The sequence below is a fragment of the Syngnathus floridae genome, chromosome 22, assembly GCF_059516105.1.
Source record: "Syngnathus floridae isolate MCC-2025c chromosome 22, RoL_Sflo_1.0, whole genome shotgun sequence".
In the NCBI taxonomy this organism is placed as follows: domain Eukaryota; kingdom Metazoa; phylum Chordata; class Actinopteri; order Syngnathiformes; family Syngnathidae; genus Syngnathus; species Syngnathus floridae.
This window is the reverse complement of record NC_142434.1, coordinates 2,584,478-2,604,352: the sequence shown is the minus strand read 5'-3', so window position 1 is coordinate 2,604,352 and position 19,875 is coordinate 2,584,478. Positions and strand designations below refer to the sequence as shown.

The window sequence follows — 19,875 nt, the reverse complement described above, 5'->3', positions numbered from 1 at the left end:
AGAAAACTGCCGACTAAGCATGGCCGCACATCGCCGTTATCGTCCCGCACCCGGAAAAGCGTGCGCACAAAGCCAATAAACGGGCAGCCTCGAGGTGTTCTGACCCAAAGTGGACCTCGGACTGTTATGCCCAAAAGCTACAAGCTGCTACCGTGTCTCAACAAGACACGCATTAACCTTTCCGCCGTTATATTTTTTTCTTCTTCTTCAGCGAAGATGGTCCACTTTGAAGTGCCTCCATTTAACCTTCATTTAACTTTTGTGTCATGCGCTCCCAAGCGAGCCGCTCATGACAGCGGAAGCCTTTAGAAGTCAGCAAAAGGCCCGAGGCTATAGATGGCACATCAGCACATCTGTCTGCTGAGCTCCGTGGCCAGGTTGGAGACGGGTTTTGTTCTTCTATCGACTCTCCAAATGTCAATTGTCAGAAAAGGTGCAACAAGTCCGACCGATGCAAAATTCTTCACCTCACTCGTGCGGCTAAATAAGACGGTGAGTAAACAATATTTTATTTCCCTCTTTGCTATTGTCCTGCCTACCGACGACATGGATAATCTAATGAGCCCGCTTAATCTCATTTTCAGACATGATTACATGCAAATCAGAGATGTACACAACATCATCCCATTTGGACTCTTAATTACTTCCGTGCAGGTGATAGACTGGCAACGTACGGCAAACCTTCGGGGATTCTTTTTTTCTTTAACTGCATATTTTTCATCTAACAGCTTTTTTTTTTATACTCCGTAATGGACTTATTAACTGAACAGGACTTCAAACGGAGCGCTTCTCATTTGGCCCGCGCGAGCGTGACTGCCGTTTGTACCCTCATCCCGGAATTGGAGGGGAATTATTAGCCGAGGGAGGAGAAAAAAAAAAAAATCTTGTCAAGCATCTGAGCTCGAGTTAGAAGGCGCAGATTGGCTCTGCGGCTTTGACGGCGAGGCCTTCTGGAGACTTAGCGCAAAGTCGTTCATGCAACTTGCTGACCTCTGCGTGTTAATTGGAGGGTTGTTTTTTCATTTGTTTATTTTACAGGATATTTTCCAGCACAAGGCTTCACACTGCACATAGAGGGCACTCTTAGCTCGGTTTTCCCCCGCCGCTAACACCGCTGGGATGCTATTTATAGGGACTGACATGCTCCATAAGCCAGGAAGTTCCATTGAGGTAATTAGGAAGAAGAAAAAAGTTGAAAGGCTCATCTTTTCCAAAACAGGGAGGATCCAGGTTAGAAATTGTGAGCTGGAGGCTAAATAATTACAAATAATTTATTTTGGAGTATCTTAAGGTTTGTCGTTATGTAACTAATACAATTTTATGGTTTTAAATGTTTGTAGGCTCCCTAGCTTATTTTTATATCCTCTCACCTGAAGCAATACATTTTTACTTTGATGCCAAAATGAAAATATTATTGTTGTGGGAGGTTTTCTAGCTCCTAATTGAAACGTTGGTCTGAAACGGCGTCCGAGTTCACTCGAGGCTCAGCATGCCCTGCGTGTTTCCCGCCACTTCTTCCCACCTTCAAACCTCCAGATTTTCACTTAACGTCACCTCGCATCAGCGTACGCTGACTCTTGACTGTGCGCTTGCAATGAATTCAGCATGAGGTTTTTTTGGGCTTAAAAAAATATAAAAAGAAGAGGCAGCGCCTCTGATCAAGAACCTCCTCTGACCTATCCCGCTGCAGGCGGCCGTACTGGCAGACGTGTCCTGTCTGTGAACGGAGGTTACGCAGATTTCATCCAGCAGCAGGCTGCATCTTTCATGCTGTGACGTGGGGTCAAAAGGTCACCGGGATGGGCACTCACTCAGACTGTGCTTGCTACTAATATATACCTCCCCCCTTCTTTCTGTATCACAAACCACACATTTTAAAGTACTGGAATTCTGCTCTTGTGATTCTGAATGTCTCCCCCTAGTGGTAGAATCATTTCAAGTACAGTTCAGTTGTATTTAACTTGAGTGAAGTGAGCAATGCAAGGTCTATAAAATTGCTTGAAGTTATTATGTAAACATTTTTAATTTAAAATGCACAATAACAACCCACTGAGGCTAATTGATTTATATGATAATTTTTTTATTTAATTCATCCCAACTTTGCGGTTTATTGGGGAGTGGGGTCGGATTGTGCGAAGCTTAAATCTAAAAAACTGGATGACCTTTGGACCACAGCGCTTATAGCTTTCCATGTCTTGGAACCTCTTTCCGAGTTTTTTTTTTTTTAATTCCAGCATGTTAGCGCCGCATTTCTCCGCTGTGAGAGCAGCATGCAACAGCATCTTGGGGCAAAAAAAGCTTTTAGAGCAACGTAGCGCCGTGGCGCCGTCAACTGTACTCTGAAACACATGCCGACTGAGCGCCATCCCCCTTGGGCGGCGCCCAAAGGCCGCAAGGGCGAGTATCAGGTTGCACCAGGAAGTCATTGAGGTAAAGGTAGGACATTATGGGAGGGGGGGTCGGGGGGTAGCCTGTGTTTGCCTCACGGTAGCGCCGCCTCTGTTTGAAATTAAGTTGCAATTTAAAAGCATGGGGAACAAGCGGATGATTAACATCTGACACGTTTCTAATTCTGTTGCTATATTCTTACAAGATTTTTGTTATAATATCAGGTGTTAAACCTCCCGACATAGTGATTTACGGGTGTGAACCCGTTGATTGCATTCAGTGTGACCAGAGGCGCTTGCAGGGAGTCTAATTATCGCCGCCGCCCGCAGACAAGGTGCAAACTCCAAAAAAGGAGAAATGCAGGCAGACGAAGGAGACATTCAACGTTTGAAGGCCTTCTCCCCCCTCCCAACACAGCATATTCTTTTATTTGTTGTTGCTATGGTGGAATGAGACATGTCCAGCAGCTAGAAAAACATTGCACTACAAACAGGATCCCCGAAGCGAGCCGAGGCAAAGGACTCACTAGTCCACAAAATATTTCAAGGTGGAATTCTACTTTCCTTATGCTTTAACTGACATTTCCCATCCAGTTGAAAAATTCCCTTTGAGCAATAGATTCTTCTCATCCGCACCTCAACCTCTCTTATTATAGCTCGTGAATAATTTAAGTATAACTGCTTTGTTCCTTGGTTAAAAAAAAAAAAAAAGAAAAATGCCAAATGTGCAACTGTGCAATAAATCATGTCTGAGACTTATTCACGCTTACACCAACGTTGTTGTTTACTGCCAACATTTCTGTCTCGTTCAGATCGTTTTACCCTTCATCAGATTACGTCTAATGTTCCATTTGAAAAAAAGAAGTTTGTTTTCCTAGCATGCTGTGCATGCTGTTTTTTGGAGAGCGGGGATCTTATGAACCTGAAAAATGATTGATGGCTGTTCAGTGAATGTAGAGGTGTAGACCCCAAAAGATAGCAAATATTTCTAAATGTTTTTTTTTTTTAAATAAATGATAAGACACAAAACAGATGTTTTAAAAGCTTACAATAAAGGTGCTTATATATTTAATATTCTTGAGAGGTATTGAGTTCACAATTCAATTGCATTGAGGGGCAGGTTGAAGAGCTGATTGGCTGAGACATTACCAATAGACAATTCATTTTTTTTTTAATCTTTTGATTTATATATTTGATCTATTCTAAAAAGTGAACGTTTTTACCCAATTGAGCAATAATAATAATAATAATAATAATAATTTGCCGAGACACGACAGAGCCGGAACCAAGAGATGATTGGTCAAATAAATAAATAAATAAATAAATAAATAAATAAATAAATAAATAAATAAATAAATAAATAAATAAATAAATAAATAAATAAATAAATAAATAAATAAATAAATCAGTGACGTCACCGTCAGAAGCGTGGAAGCCAAGAGATTTAAAATATATTTGTCAGTATTTATACCAACTGAAAACTTGTGTTTTGTTGTAATTATCTGTATATTTATTATTTTATAGCGATTGTATAGCCACTTTACAGGCGACGAACTGATTGGCCGTGTAGCCCGACAGCTGATTGGTTCAACCGCAGTAGCGAACAGGTGATGGCTATATAATTAACGATCTTGAGCTCGTTCGAACGTCAAAAGTAAAAACACAAAACACCAAAAAAGTAAATTACAGCTAGTCCAAAACAAAATAAGTTCAACTTTTTTCTTTTCAGGAAAATGTCCTCCAAAACGTCGCCGAGATAAACTCCAAGGGAGAATTGCCTTGACAGGACGCTGTCGTCGAAGGTAAGACCTACCACGTAATTTCGTCCCATTGCTAGCTGTGGTAAAATAAGCAATATAAATAAAAATTGTATTGTATTATAAATGAGTAGGTATGGATTACACTTTCACCAGTATTTTGAAATACAGTGTGTAAATTGGGTTTATGTGCATAAATTGACATGGTGCATTACTCCTTGAGGCCACTGTACATAAAATGGCGGCCTGTGTGCATTACTCCTTGAGGCCACTGTACATAAAATGGCGGCCTGTGTGCTTATGTTTTATTGTTGTTTTTATGTTATTTCAATAAAATGATAATGATGTCTCTAAAATGTGTTAAAGCATTGTCAGTTTTCATATGGACTCTGTCAAGGTCACAGACTTTTTTTTCTTTCTTTCATTTAGGGTAACAAAAGCCAGACTTTGGTGTGGCCAGACAAACTCTCCCTTAATGACTGTAATCGGATCGAACCACTTACAATGTCAGGACGAATCGTCATCCCGCTCACTCCAGACCTGCGGTGATGGACAGGTAGCACTCACACGGCAACTTGATCACTTAACAGCCAAACTAGGTTGAGTTACTTTATTTGTAAAATCTTCTCCTCATATATAATATGATAGTCAAGGGATGTGGTCGTTCCCTGTAGTGCTGCTAAAAATGAGCGCTCTCCACGAGGCAGGTAGAACATTACCTCTTCATGACTGCCAAGTTAAAGCTCATGGACCTTTTAATAAGTGTGATGGAATGCTGTAAAAGTGACTTGGACAATGTAAACAAACCACCACCTTCCATATTGAACCAATGAAAAAGGGAATCTCTTGCTAAAGTTATCGTCGGTCCTGTTTGTCCTCTTGTTTCCGCCCTCTGTACTGTCCGTTTCACACACATACACACACACATTGCCGCCGCCCTGACAAGTTACATGATGAACGCATCCGTAGTGATTTATAATAACTCACTCTGGAGCGATACCATTTCGGGGGAGGAAATTGAACAAACAGGCCCGTGTTATCTGTCACCAGACGGCCGAGTTCAAGTTCAAGAAGCTGCCTGTCAAGTACAATTGACTGCACCGCTGATATATTAGACCTTAATGGCGGCCCAGCGGAGGAGGAAAAAAAATAAAAACAGCCTCTTAACGATTGCCTTTGCTGGCCATGTGAAGGTCCCATGGAAGGATTCAGTGAAACAAAAGAATGATGCGGCCGGAGACTTTATTGATGAGTCAGCAGTCGGACAGGATATCGCCAAAACACAGCTTGTTGTCATTGTTGATTTCAATATAGTCTTAGATCTGAAAGCGGAAATAACGTTCACCAATTTGATCCTCGCGAGGAGTCGACCCGACTTTGGCGAGCTGAAGCGAGCGCGCTCGGATCGCAAATGTGTGGGCCGTGCGTTTTGATCCCATTTGTTTGACGTGACTACACAGCCCACACTTTAGTCGCAGTAATAGATGCTCTATGTGTTTGAATTGTACATAAAGAAAAATGGATTGTAAAATAATTGTCAAAAAATAGACACGATATCTTAACCTTTATTCCTCTAACCTGGATTTTTTATGTGTGTGTGTGGGGGGGATTCTGTACAAGGAAGATATTTCTTTTTTTTTTTTTTTTTAAAACTGGCTTTTGAAACTTTTAGTTGCCTGAGTTACCGGCTCCTATTTTGAACTAATTAGGCAATTTGGGACTCCGTCATTCCAACTTTGCAAAACAGAGCGCCTCAGGAGACGGCGATTGTACTTGGCGAATAATTAGCAGTCTGAAAAATAACATGACAGCTGTGTTGTCGGGGAAAAAAAAAAAACGAGCACTTTTTTTATGGTCCGGAGTCACATGTGGGTTTCGAAACGAAGCAAATAAATCGGTGGAAGCTGTTACAGAAACCATTCAGTTGAGTATAGCGCTTGTAGTTTGCGTCGGTTTTACATTTGTAGCAAAATAAACTAACCGCAAATTCTGTTTCATCAAATTGGTGATGTCGTGACCTGTGTGTGCAAGTAATTGAGCTTCAGAGGCTATTTGGGGTTTAATCACCCATGCGGGAATAAAAAAAAAATTGGGAAGGGAAAAAAAAAGCCATCTCACAGCTTGTCTGCGTCCTTCGTGATTGGTCGCCGCCAGACAGAGCAGAACTGTCCCTGACCCGCATTAGGCCTCTGTCACGTCTCCTTCCCAGCGCAGACGAACGGAGTTTGACTTCTCGCCACGTATCCTCTCGGGCCTGAATTTAAAAGGCATCGGCGCGATGTTGACAGGAATACGTTTATCGGGATCGGGGTCTCCTTTCAACGGCGGGCCACTCCGGCTGGGCCCGGCCGCCGTTTGCCTTGTCTGGCCCGGCCCCATTGATCTCCGGATCGCGTGGAGTGGAAAGTGATGCACCTGGCTGCTCCCCGCGTACTGATCGGATATTTTAAAGGGCTGGAGAAAAAGTAGGCTCAGATTAAAAATAATATTTAGAGATGTGAAAATGAATCGATTAAATCGGCAAGTAATTGAATTTCTGTGCTAATTAGTGTTAGTACATTTTTCTACGTCGCTCCGAACGCTCTTCAAGCTACCTTCTCAACTTTTTTTTTTTTCTTTTCACAGCAGGTCTCGCTCTCCTCCCCTCGCCGCCATTAAGCGGGCGCGAGTCTTCCCCTCCATCGCTCGGTGAAATGTTTGCTCGCGCTTCCCAGCTGTGAGCGCGGCGTGTTGACAGAGTGCTTTCTTGGGAGGGAATAATTAGGAATCCGGCTTCAGCCGCACGTCTTGCAGCTTCTGCTGTTTGGAAGACGCCGTCTCATGATGCGTACACGCTGTTTACGCCCGCATTCTCGCCTTGGATGGTGACGGATCGATTGCGGCCGTATTCCAGCTCGCGCGGCGAATTGTTTGTGTCCCTTCAAAGCATATATGTCGTAATTAATTTGACACGTTCATATGTAGGACGGTTAAATATACGTCGGTAATTCCTCAATCAGATGACAAAAATAACGCAAACTAATCTGGCTCTCGATTACTTCGGCTTTTCAACGTGGACTGCACTTGTGTGTGGGTGCGTTGGAACATTTGAGCTACATTTGCAAGCACATATGTATTTAAGTCTGATATTAAGCTCAAGCAAGATTTTCTTTCCCTGTCTAGGTCCCCCCCGTGGAGTCGGATTGGACCGGATGGAATTGCTAAATGACTCCCCGATGTTTGACTAAGCAAAGGTATTTGCCTCACGTCTCTTGTTGTTGTTAAAAAAAAAATGTAAACATGAAATCTCATCTCATAAAGTCACCGGGAGGCCTGATATGTCATGTAAATATAGTAAGCGAGGAGATTGACAGTTAAATGATGAATCTTTAGCTTCCTGTGAAAGGGTGAGGGGCTCTCGAGTGCTTTTGCATGCAAATCTCCTCTTTGGTCCACCTCAAAGGCGTTCTGAACGCTCAGCAGAGCTAATGATACAAAATGTCCTTTTCATGGCTGAGACGGCCATCTTCAGATCCCCCGCTCGCTCGTTTCTCCCGCGCCTATATCTTCATTTGCAAGTCATAGAGACGTCGCTCGCCACGGCGCTAAAAGCCGAAGGCTGATGGCACGGCTTCATGCGAGTCGACACGCGGGCTTCGGCTCGGCGAGGATCAAGCTCTTTTTTTTTATCGCGGGAGGAAGCCGCCGGATTGCAAGAGATAAAGCCGAGCGCAACCCGAGCCTCCTTCCGCCCGCCAGTTCTGCCGCGCGTTCGCTGTTGAATCAATTATCCAAACACAACATCAGATGCTATAAAAGTGTATCGATCCCTGTAGGGGCATTGGGCTGCTGCTCAAGCAACAGCGATGCTATTTGGCGAAAGGAGAACACGATATTAGCGCGGCGCGAGGCGGAAATTAGCGCACCGCTTGGGTAAATGCGTCTGTCTTTTTTTTTCCTCCGGTACATGAAGGTTCCATAATAATATTGTATCAAATTAGTTACATATTTAGCCATGTTCACAAATTAATACTTTGGTTCAATGTCATTTAAAATGTCTCAAAAAGCCCGATGTACGAGGAACAAAAATATAATATAGACACCAAGTCATAAAAATAGAGTTAAAGGACCCCAAAACAAGTTACTGTTTTTTTTTTTTCCATGTAATTAGCAGGTTAATCAGTTACGTCTATCGTTCTTAATTATTTTTCAACCCAGAAAAATATTTCATCTGTGCTATATGATCTGCATCCTGATCAATATGGCATCACTATTCGTGAGACAAATGATCCGCCCTCCTCCGCCTCCCGGGGGAACGTCTCGTTTCTAATCACACCTAAAAGGCTTTTTCTTTTTTTTTTGAGCAAGATTAATTGCATCCCCTGAAACTCTGGCTGCTTCCCGCCAGTTGGGGCCCCCTCGCCTCGCCAAGCCAGCCGCGGAGAGTATCGCTTTAACCCCAGTCAAATCCCGAAACAGCTGCCAGGAGGTGGAGAAGCCTTGGCATCGGCCCAAACAGCAGGATTGGAAATAACGGAGATGCTTTCGGGAGCTTTTTGAGTTTGAACGCGTGCTGCTCTTTTCCTCCCCTGCTGCTTTGTGCACCACGCCTGAGCGCTTGCCCGATCTGACAGGCCGGGATTCCCGCATGGCTGACCTCTTGAGGTCGGAGGTTGTCACGTGAACAGCGCGGAAGTGTAGCGTACGGTGCGTCACGCCTGACCTGCACCGAGAGTCTTCTAAAATTGTCTTTCAAAAAGCCGCTTGCGTCCAAGTCTGGACCTCCTCCCTCTAAGACCAAACAAACTCGTAGTCCCCCCCCCCCACACGACTATTTTTGCATTCCGAAGCCACGGATTAGAAATCCCGAGGCCCGAGGTCACGCCGATTGAGATGGAAATGAGTTTGGGACAGGCGGAACGGTGTCGGCCTGAACTCGTGGAGATTTGTTATTAAGATGATATTCACACTTGTGCTTTATAAATGTCGCCCCCCCCCCCCCTCCCTCCCTGCCCAGCGTCATCAGTCAGTTACATAATCTCCCCCCTGTGCTTTCTCTTCCCCTCGCATGGCTGACCGCCGTGTCGGCGAAAAATAGCATTTTATTCGCACCGGGCCTTGTCTGGAAACCATTTCAGCAAAAAAAGTGATTAGGCAAAATGTAGCTTGGACAGATTGCAAGGGGAAGAATGAGCAGGGATCAATAACCTCTCGGTCAATATCTCTCGGTAAAATCTATCGGCTATACCTGAAGACACCCCAAGGAGCCGAGGAAGAAGCGAATGACTAAAAATGTCATCGGGCAGAGGGATTTTCCAAAGGCATCGAGCAATGCCATCCAATTCCAATTATTCAAATCGGATTCTTGTAATCCCGATTAATCGTATTTTAAATCACCATCGCAATATTGATGGAATTTTTTTTGATTTTTCAAAATCTCGTACGTAGGTTTCATAATACCATATATCATTGATTAGGAGAAAAAGACAAAGCTGTTTTAATATTCTTTCACAGTTGAATATTCACCGTCATATTTGGCCTTTTTCTAATTTGTTGTTCTCGGCGTTCTTTGTGCCAGCGCCAAGTCAAATATTGGATTTAATAGGGCACCACTAGCGTTATTATTTCTTTCCAAGAAGGGAAGTGGCAAACATAATACAGTAATTACAAATTTGACATTCAAACTTTGATTAGGTCTCATTATTGATCCAGACTGAGTTGTTTTGCACTCCTTTGCTATTCTTTCTCATCGCGCGAAAATTGCTCTAACAATGTTTACGGAGACGCTTAAATTGTTGTGCTTATTTTTTTTCCGCCCCTTCGTCTTATTAGTTCTCAGAAGCATCAAACAGTAAGATGTATTTTATAAGGGCGGAAAAATTATATTTAATGTTCTAAACCATCTGTAATCACACCCTTTAATCGCAGCTTCCTCACCAAACACGGGAACAGTCGAATCAAATTGATCGGAACAGAAATGACTTCCCTTTGTCTCGTTTACATTTATTCCGAGCAGTTTGCGGAAAGTATTATGTATATTTCCAAATAACTTTGTGACAAACACCACACTTTCATTACTTCAAACCAACATCCCCACCATGGATGAGGAATCCAAACAAACAATTTTTTTTCTTTATTGTGATGGATTACCTCATTTTGTGCAAGATGTTTTTTTCTTCCAAAAGTTGCGTATAGTGCTGACTTAAGCTTTGTTTGCCTAATGCAGCTTATTTGGACTCAAGACGGCCAAGCTGGAGATGTCGCATTAATCATCTCACTGCAAGACAACTTGCACCAAAGAGCAAGATGAAGAATTAGCATAGCATATATTTGCTTTGGCTTCTCATCTGAACGGCAAACATTTTGGTCACCTTCTTCACGGGACTTCATTTTTTGATGCTCACTTGGGTATTTGACCCGATTTGTGTCGTTTTCATTAGTCACCTCTTTGTCATTCCTCGTTGCTTCTCGGTATCGAGAATTACCCGCTGCTTTGTCTACGTTAGGATGCACCTGTCACAATGAGGGCGGAAGGAAAATCAGCATTTTTTTTTTCGTATTAGCTGGCTTTATATTGCCCGTTTTTCTATCGCACGGCCGCGGCATGAAGCGTGTGGGTTGAACGCGGTTCGCCGGTGATGATAAGCGCTCGCTTCACCTGTGGCCGCATGTCACAAGCCCGCCTCCATATCAGCTGGGAGGAAGGTGACTGAGGATGACAAGCAGCCAAATGACTTTTTTACCTGCAGCCCATTTCTGAGCCGAGACAAATAATGTCGACAAATAGGACGGCGGAGACGGCGCTCGGCGATGCGGTCGACCTTCAAGCGCGCACGCTAATGCCTCACTGCGTGATGGGGCTGTCAGACGCTTCACGCTCGGCCTTATTTACCTCATCACAAAGGTACTGTTTGTTTCGCAACAATCCAAATATGATGAAACGCGTCGTGAAATGGCCGACGTGCAAGAAAAATGCCAAAACCAAACCAACGAAGTAGTTGACAAAAAAAAAATAGACACCTGTTCTCTCAACTTATAGATATAATATAGATAAATATATTTAATTTTTTTTCTTGATGTATTCCATGAATATGTGCCACAAATGGCCACCAGGCCTCACTTTGAACACCATAGATTCAGCCCCGGTGGACTTTTAAGACCACTTACCTCAATTATGTCCGTCCAGTCTTCATCACTCTCCAATTAAAATGACCACTCGACTCACCAAGACGGACAAGGGAACAATACAGCGAATCAATTCTGCATGTGCTGATTAAATTTAAATACAGAGGTCAAGAGCGCTCATTATTTGTCGTAAAATATTTAAATTAAGTTAATATTTCATACAGCCGTATATGAATTAATTCTAACGGGAAATATTTTCAAGGAGTAAAGTGCATTAGGAGCCAGGCTGGCGAGGAGTTGCATTTTTAATTTGTCTATGCAGAGGCTTTTTGCATCCCAGGTTGCCTCCGTGTCAGTGTGACTCATAAAGGGCAGCCACTACAATAAAAATAACATAAGCGCTTCCACGAGGCAAAGGGCTGTGTTGTTGCTTCACATTTTCTCCATATGCTCTTCGGTTTCCACGGTCTGTAAGTCTTGTGGCCCTTCTGTGTGTCCGTTGGGTGAGGATGATGAAGCAGCTTGCCAATAAGATACACAAAACATCATTCGAGGTTTGCCATTCTTCTCAACTTGCCGCGAAACAAAATTTTACAAATCCAAAAAATGTTAATGACTCAATTTCCACGATCAATTACAAAACGGATGATCTGCCACGTGAAATTCATGATGGATAGTCTGAAAATTTCGGCCTCCTGCATGCATTGATAAGACGAGCCACGCGCGGATAGCAGTCGGGCGAGTCTCCGATTAGTTCTGCTCCAGAAACGCGGAGAGTGACGAGCTAATCGGCGGCGTGTCGGCGCTGAGCGAAGGCCTCCGAGGAGCCCGGAAGACAGATCGATGATCCGTGGGCCCGCGGACGGCAGGTGATGCGCGGCGCCGTCGAAAAACAATGCCAACATGACGCATGGAGTCACGCGGCGCCCGGGACGAATCGAGTGGCGTCTAATGACACGATCAAGCCGCGGCGGTCGTTTTACTTTTGAGGGAGATAACTCGTCTCGGCGGGATGTTCGACGTCGTCCGCGTGTTGCGTGTTGATAAACACTCGCTCGTTGATAAAGGTCAAATCGTGTGCACCCGAAGATGTTCCGCGAGAACCCTAACCCTAACCCAAAACTCCGCTAGCTAGCTAGCAATGTCCATTTGCTTGAATATACCCTAATCTTAGCCTTGGCTATAAAGTTCAGATGAATACCACAACTTGACCCCGGAGTAAGAAGTCGAATCCATTTAAAGTCAGCTCTTTCGGATGATTCCCTAACAGAAGTCAAACTGACGTTTTTTTTCAGGGTCGGCCTCGAGGGAGAACGACTTTCTCTTGTCTAGCGCGGCGGTCAAGCTCTAGGGGGTTCTGTTGTGCTTTTTCCCGTTGACTGGATTAGCTGTGCATTTTGCAAGAGTCTGCAAGACACGCCGCGTAGTTCCCCCTCGGGGGGCCACCGCTACGAAGGGCACGGGCTTCTCCGTTTTGAACCTTTATGCAGGCACATCTCCGACTGCCTGCCCACGCCGGCCGGGCTCTTTGAACTCAACCGGAGCCGGGCCGAACAAATGAAGTTCAAAGCGGCGTCGACTTTCGGCAGCGCGCTGTAACAACAGTGTTGATTTAAAGCCGAAGTTCACCCTGCCCTTCCCCTCGCCCGACACGTTTCCCGCTTCGGACCAATTTACATGCCGCCGGTGATTTCCGCACAATGTCTTGTCTCTCGTCGGGAAGGATTTACACTATGGCCGAACTATATCCATTTCTTTCTAATCGTCTTTCCTTACCTGTCCTTGGATAACCCACTGCCCCCTCTCCCTCCTCCTTCCAGATCTCGGCTGAGCGACTCTTTGAGATGGACGTAATGAGACAGGTCCACGCGGGCCGAGCCGTAAACAAGGAGAAAGAGAAATCAGGTGAGGGGACACGACGGTGCTCCCGAGACGCCCGACGTCATTTCCACCGTCTAAATTCCATTTTACCGTCGGCTCTCGTTTGCTTTCTCTTCATTTTTCGTTTTTGTTTGTTTTCAGGCCCGCCTTCATTTGACCTAAGATGCAAGTTTGATCATCCCGGTGAGTCATATTTTAGATTTGAGTCCACGACCTCTGTTTTAGTATCCCACCAGAATGGAAGTTAATGTCAAAAAACAAAATTGCTTCATCCCACATGCCTCTTATTATGATTACTTTGAGATTTCATTTAACGATAGGGCAAAGTAAAAGCGGAACCAAAATAATCACATTGATTCAAGTTTTGAAATTAGATTTGGGCACTGGGCCTATTCGATTAGGTCAGCCCGACTTGATTCCGTGATGCTATAACCAATGTTGTCTTGTCCCAACTGTGCTTTCAAATTTGTAGTCAGGGTACATTTTATATCATTTTGTTAAGTACGACCAATATTTTGACGAGTCCTTTTACTTTCCCCCTACATGTGCTAGAATCAAAGTCCAAATCAATGTCCCGCCAGACCATTTCTTAAAACATCAACTTCTGCCGTGATTACTTCCGCGAATCAATTAGGCCGCTGCGTAATTGAGTGGCTATGAGGTCATGATACTTTTTTAGCTTTGGCGGCCAGTCCTCTGCGGACGTTAGCATGAAGGCTGCGATCGATGCAATGGATTCAGATTTATGTTATCGGGGCCTCTCCCAAGGTAAACAGATTTGAAAGTTGTAGTCAATGCGCAGCGCACATAAAGTGAAACGTCTCGCCAATTGGAAATCGCCATTGATTTCCGAGCCGGGATATTTGCCGATATAGTAGCGGACCGTCGTGAAATATTTACATGAGCTGTTTGTGCCTTATTTTTGGTCTCCCTGTCAAAGTATTGCGAAATCATTTGGAAATGAACAACCCCCCCCCCCCCCCCCCACCCAGCTACGCATGACATTGAGAATATCATTGCAATTAGCGGCCCTTTTTCCCCGAGGTTCATTATCACATTGGAGCTCCATTATTAGTGGTGTTCCCTTGCAGGCATTTCTTTACTTGCTTTTTCACACTGCGCCCGTGACGCTCGCGGATTGATACGTTACAGCGACCGGACGTTTGCGGCTTCTGCGTTGCGTCGGGCGCACGAATCACATTTGCTAACAATCCGCCGTAAAAGGTTAGCGGGGTGAAGAGAAGTGCCATGTTCTTTTATGTCCTAAAAATACAAATACAAGACGTAATTAGGGGGAATAACAATAGCCGTGATAACCTAGCCACCGGGGGCCGTTGTCTGGACCTCGCTCAGAAAGCCTCGGTCGCACTTACTTTTCGGAGCTCTTGCAGCCGTCCGCAAATGAGGTTCATGTGTTCATTAGCATAGCGCTACTTTGTGTGTGTGTGTTGCGAGCAACAGTTTCAGGCCCACTAATTGGACAGTATGCCACGCAATTTTTAGCCTTCTTAGTTTGTCAAAGCTTTTTGCTGCACCCACTCCCAAGAGCAACACTGAGCCTGGACTCTAATTGGTCCGGCTTAGAATTGAAGGCAATTGGTTAAAACGAGCAATCGGCCGCTGTCGCGTGCGCGTGTTACAAAGTTGTCGTTGTCATTAAGGAGCAGGAAAAATAAGAAGCACTAACAAAATGGTGGCGCCCTTTGTTAGATTTCAGCTTGTCTTCCACACAGCTGCCTCCTGTTTATTTAGTTACTTCTCTTTACTTCAATTTCGCGTTGTAAAAAGTGTTTGTGAACATTTTTGGGTTTCGGCCTTGAGACAACTTTTGTTGGGAGCAGTCTCGCTAAAAACCGACAGCAATCTTCGGCAGCACGCTCCGTGGCCTCGCCAAGCCCATACGCCGGGTTGTTAAAATCTCCCCAAATAAAGTTCTAGTTGGCTTTCCCTGACATTTTTTTTTTTACGGCAACATGGTTTGGAACTGTTTGTAAAATATGACATATATGAACTACTGTATGTCACGTCGCATGCAATTGAACCAACCAACTGATCTTGACAATAAGCAAGTCTTTGTTGCTTACTGATCGTCAGCCCCCGTAAGATTTACATACCCCTCCCACCCCCCTCCTCGTTTCTGCAAAGACAAAGCTAATTTCCTCAGCCTCTGTCAAACAATGTTTTCACTGGCTGCCACTGTTTAATTAAGACGAGGTGAGCAACACACAAGCACGAACGCCCGCTCCGGCTGATTTAAGGAACTCCTCCGCGGGGACTTCATTCGTTTCGGGAGCCTCGCGTGGGCGGAAGAAGAGAAGGCGATACGTTCGCCAGAGAAATGTACAGTGCTCCACCAACACACGGATCACCCCGAGGGAGTTGAGGCAAAGAATTCCTCCTGGAATTTTCTCTTTTAGTCTCTTGCTCTCTTGCTTTATTGCAACAGCCCCCCCCTCCTTTCTTCCGCTCTCATTTTGGTCATGGTAATTCATCATGGAATATCAAAACCGTTCAAAGCCGCCGCATAGAAATGAAGGCTCGGGAGCTTGGGAATAATTGCTTTCTGTGAGGTGCCAGCGTACTTATTGAACCCTCTTGACTCCCTGTCCCGTTCAGCGGCAGCACGGATGATAAAGAGACAAGGAAATATTGTACTTGCTGTATTTTACTTAATACCATATTATGGAATCATTTTGCTTGAGCACCAGCATGCACCGATCTCAACCAGAATCCCAGCCGGTTGAAAGAAAGAAAGAAAAAAAAAAAAAAACACCCCACATGCTCTCTCCCCTGCGGCGATGACTTCGTCTGCCTTCGCTCAAAATAAAGACGGTGTTGGACCTGAGAGATCCTCAGTGACTCCAGAGCGCCAGCGGCTCGGAACACCATCTGTGAGAGGCTCGGAATCTTCCCGTTGCCCCCGTGCGGATCACACAAAGCACTCCCGCACCGACTCTTCCGGTCCACAGATCCGACTGACTTTGCAAGTCATGGCAGTCCGTACTCGGAATATTGCCGCGTTTACCAAGCTCAGACTGGAAGCGAGCGTGTTCGTTCCTATCAGTCAGGCCTGGGAAATAATTCGTAACAAACTAAAATAATAATATATTAAAAATACAGTCGTTAAAAAACGAGTAATAAATAAATACCAGGTGATCCTGCTGTGTTCTCTTTGGCCTCTTAGGGGCAGTGTGGTGCTGCGGATACTTGCATTAAATAACAGTAGAAGAAGGTCGTTGCGATTTATGAATGTAACTTTTTTATATGGCTTTGATTGTTATATTATTAGTATGTATGTGTTTCCATAGTGTTTGCGTGAGAATATTCATTATTTGATGGAATATCTTTCTTAGGACACAATGCTAAATTTGTCATTGGGATTGACTGCTAGCATTAGCATCGGTGTCTGTCGGTGGGGTGTCAATAAACAGCAAAATCAATGTCACGATTACATTTCGATTAATTGCCCAGCTCGAAGTTCACTATAGAAAATAATGTTGCACTGATGTCTTGTGATAATTCGGCTTCCCGAGTTATGGTAGCAACCACCGTCACCTTGCTAGGACAAAATACCAACAATTCGCTCTGATAAAATGACACCTTCATTTCTTTGTCTCCTCCGACTTGCCGCCATCCGTTCAACCTGAACTTGACACGCACTCACTCCCAAAAGCAGCCGGGCGTCGTCCGAATAGAGATGTAGAAGATTGCGCGGCCTTAGGAACAAAAGAAGAGTCCAAGTCGGAGCGAGCTTAAGCGAATCCGCGAGATTAGAGCCGCCTTCCCCGGCATCTTTCGGCACACATGTGAGGCCTTCGCGCGGGATCAACCGCAAAGTTCTAATCGAGGCTGGAGAACTTTTCCACTGCCGGTTCGGAGGGGGTTTGAGTGGGCGGGTAGGTGGGGCACCGAAGAACTTTCCCTGAACTCTCCTCGGCTTTGTGTCTCCTACTTTCATCTCAGGTCACTGTCAGTAGAGGGTTTATCTTGTTAAAAGCGCGCCGTAGATGAAACGGGGTCTGCTGCGGCAAACTCGGGGTTGCACCGGGGCTAGCGTTTCTTCTTCATATACCGTTTAAAGGCGGGTTCCTCTTTGTGCGTGGCGCAGAAGCACCGTCGCCCGTCGCCGGCTAATTGAAAGTGGGGGAACTCTAGGTTGCAAAATGAGTCAAAGTAAAAATAAGTCAATAAAATAATAATAATAAATACAATAATTTCAAAAATATCCATTTATTACTATCACATCTTTTGCTTCACCAGCAATATTTTTCCCTCTTGTGCTCCTTTTTGCAATTCCACGACAACTTTCATTTCCACGATTGTTCGCCAGGAACAATTTAGCGCCGCGTTAGGATGGGGCCGATAAAAGAGGCTGTCAGGAAACAAAAAAAGGCTGACTATAGCGATAAAAGACACATTTGTTCATTTGTGATGCGCCTTCACAAACGCGCCAGTTATTAAAATGGCTTGCTTTCATACAAAAGCCTGTTTCCTCTCTCCCCTTATTTGCTTATTGTGAGAGGGTTTCTTTTATCTGGCGAGATCCATCCCAGGTTGGCCTGATAATAAAAATGTAGCCAGCTCGGCACAATAGCAAAGCAAATGACACAGCCTGTGCTTAATCTGGCGTCTGGCAGCTCTTCTATGCGTCTCCCAGGTAGTTTTGGACGCCGCCGATGGCTCTTTGTCACGCTCGATGTAATGCTCGGCGGCATCTAATTTGCTCTCGCTTTTAGCCGCTCCCGCTCAACTTTTTACATCACAATAGGATGAGAAATGTGTGTCGGCGGGGCGGACAATGACGGAGACGGCTTTGAGGGGTGAAATGATTTCTGCCGACATAATGCGGGTACCAGATGCCCGTGCGTTCATTGTGCTGGCGACGCTCGGCCGCGGGTCGCTAAACCTCGGCGAGCATAATGCAAAAAGCTGCTCGCTTTGACTGAAAGCAAAGATTTGAGAAGTATTAACGTGGGATGAATTGTTCCTTTTGACTCTCCCAGTCTGCTTTTCGCATTGTCAGATAGACACGACGTGCCGTCAAACCGGGCAAGGAGAATCGTACGCTCGCCAAGCTTGCAAAGGCAGGACCTCCGAGTACTGGCGCAAAACGTGACGTGTATTTTTTGCCTTTTTTTGAAAACTCATTCAGAATTTACAACATAACTTCCCTGCAAAAAAAATCTGCATCGTATATGTTTTTTAAATAATCATCCGATTAATCGGTTATCAGAATGTCATTGTGCCAAATATTGGAATCATCCTCCACTAGATAGCAATTACAACTATTTGAGTTTTTTTTTTTTCCACTCTTATTGTCTATCAAACAAAATTTCAATCTAATGCTGCCAGGCTCCTGCCGAGTTCGGAATATATTTGACGTGTTTTGCTAAACACGCAAAACAGGCGATACCCTGTTGTTAAATCCCTAAAAACATCAAGCTAACACTAGAGAAGAGCGCCTCTGGTGCAACATTTAAGCCCACCACTAAAATTTTGATGGCACCCACAGCAGCAGGCAACATTTTTTTTTATATTCAGTTTGACCTTTATTATTATTGTCCATGTGCACATTTTTTGATGTGATATGCAACCCTGTCATTTTTTTTTCTTTTTTTCGTAACCATAAAGTCACAGGCAGCAATAAGTCAGTCTGTAGAGATTCCGCTCGGGGACCAGACGGCCGACTTAAAATATGGAAATTGGAACAGGTTGTTGTAAAGGTGCCCGAGCACGCCCTTGAGCAAGACGCCGAATCAGAAACGGCCTCAGTCGGCGTTATTTACCCTTCGACCGTAAAGACATGACCACCAATGAATTGAGCACTCGGCGGTAGCACGATTGTTTACAGTAACCCGCCACAGGGGTACCGTTAGCCGGATCTTTATAGCCTCTCCCCTATTTAATTGGATGGCGTTTTTGTATCTGCAATGTCTGCCGCTAACGTTATCCTGTAATTACAAGCCTTGATTTATTTAGCAACACCGCCGAGTGTTGTGATGTTTAGTTAAAAGAAGATGCTAAGGGTCTCCGGTCTCATATGTCCTAGTCGTATGAACGTGTCCTCTATTTGTCTGAAGCACGTGTAATTCGAACCAGCGTGGCCGAAAGAATGCTTGCCAGTCAGAACTCGTGGGGAAAGTGTCAAATAATCTATCTCGGTGCTAATTAGAGAAAGTCTCACTTGGATCAAGCGCGAAGGACTCGATCCCGCGTATCTCCTCCGCACTCTCGGATATCGCTCGCTTATCAAATTCCCCCACAACCGAATATAACGTCCTCGAGGGCAATGACAGTTTTAGATTGAACCGTCGAAAGAGGCAACATGAAGTATGTCTCAATTGGAATGAAATACGTTAGGCACGCGGAACTCCGAAATCACATCGGCGAATGAAATCGAAATAATTATTCACCTTGGAAGGTCGCTTCTATCGTCAATAAAAACTCCCATTGTTGCATCTCGCAATTCCCTGAAATTAAACTACCGAGCGTTATAGCGCGTCCGTAATGAAATTTCTTTTCCCAGAGAATCGATGAGCTTCCCCCGCCCCTCCCTCGGTAGCTTTTGTAATTACGAAAGCCTCATTAGATTAGCGCAACGTGGAACATATGGTAAGAGAGGAAATTCTTTTTGATGCTCTTTTCTAATGACTGCCCAGGGGATTAAAAAAAATGAGATAATGGCGTGCCTTTACTTAATTTGGATGTCGACGTTTGTCTTGTATTTAAATACAATCATTTAATTC

The 19,875-nt window shown here is 44.5% G+C and overlaps 1 protein-coding gene across 3 annotated transcripts in view; it reads left to right on the top strand.

Moving 5' to 3' along the window:
* Nucleotides 1-4,016: 4,016 nt before the first annotated feature.
* syn3 (synapsin III) overlaps nucleotides 4,017-19,875 on the top strand; it is an 83,588-nt gene continuing 67,729 nt past the window's right edge. For all 3 annotated transcript variants that reach the window (XM_088367099.1, XM_088367096.1, XM_088367097.1), the window contains exons 1-5: nucleotides 4,017-4,189; nucleotides 4,574-4,700; nucleotides 7,307-7,377; nucleotides 13,069-13,153; nucleotides 13,271-13,312. The gene's annotated coding sequence lies outside the window, so the exon portion shown is untranslated. The remainder of the gene's footprint in view (nucleotides 4,190-4,573; nucleotides 4,701-7,306; nucleotides 7,378-13,068; nucleotides 13,154-13,270; nucleotides 13,313-19,875) is intronic.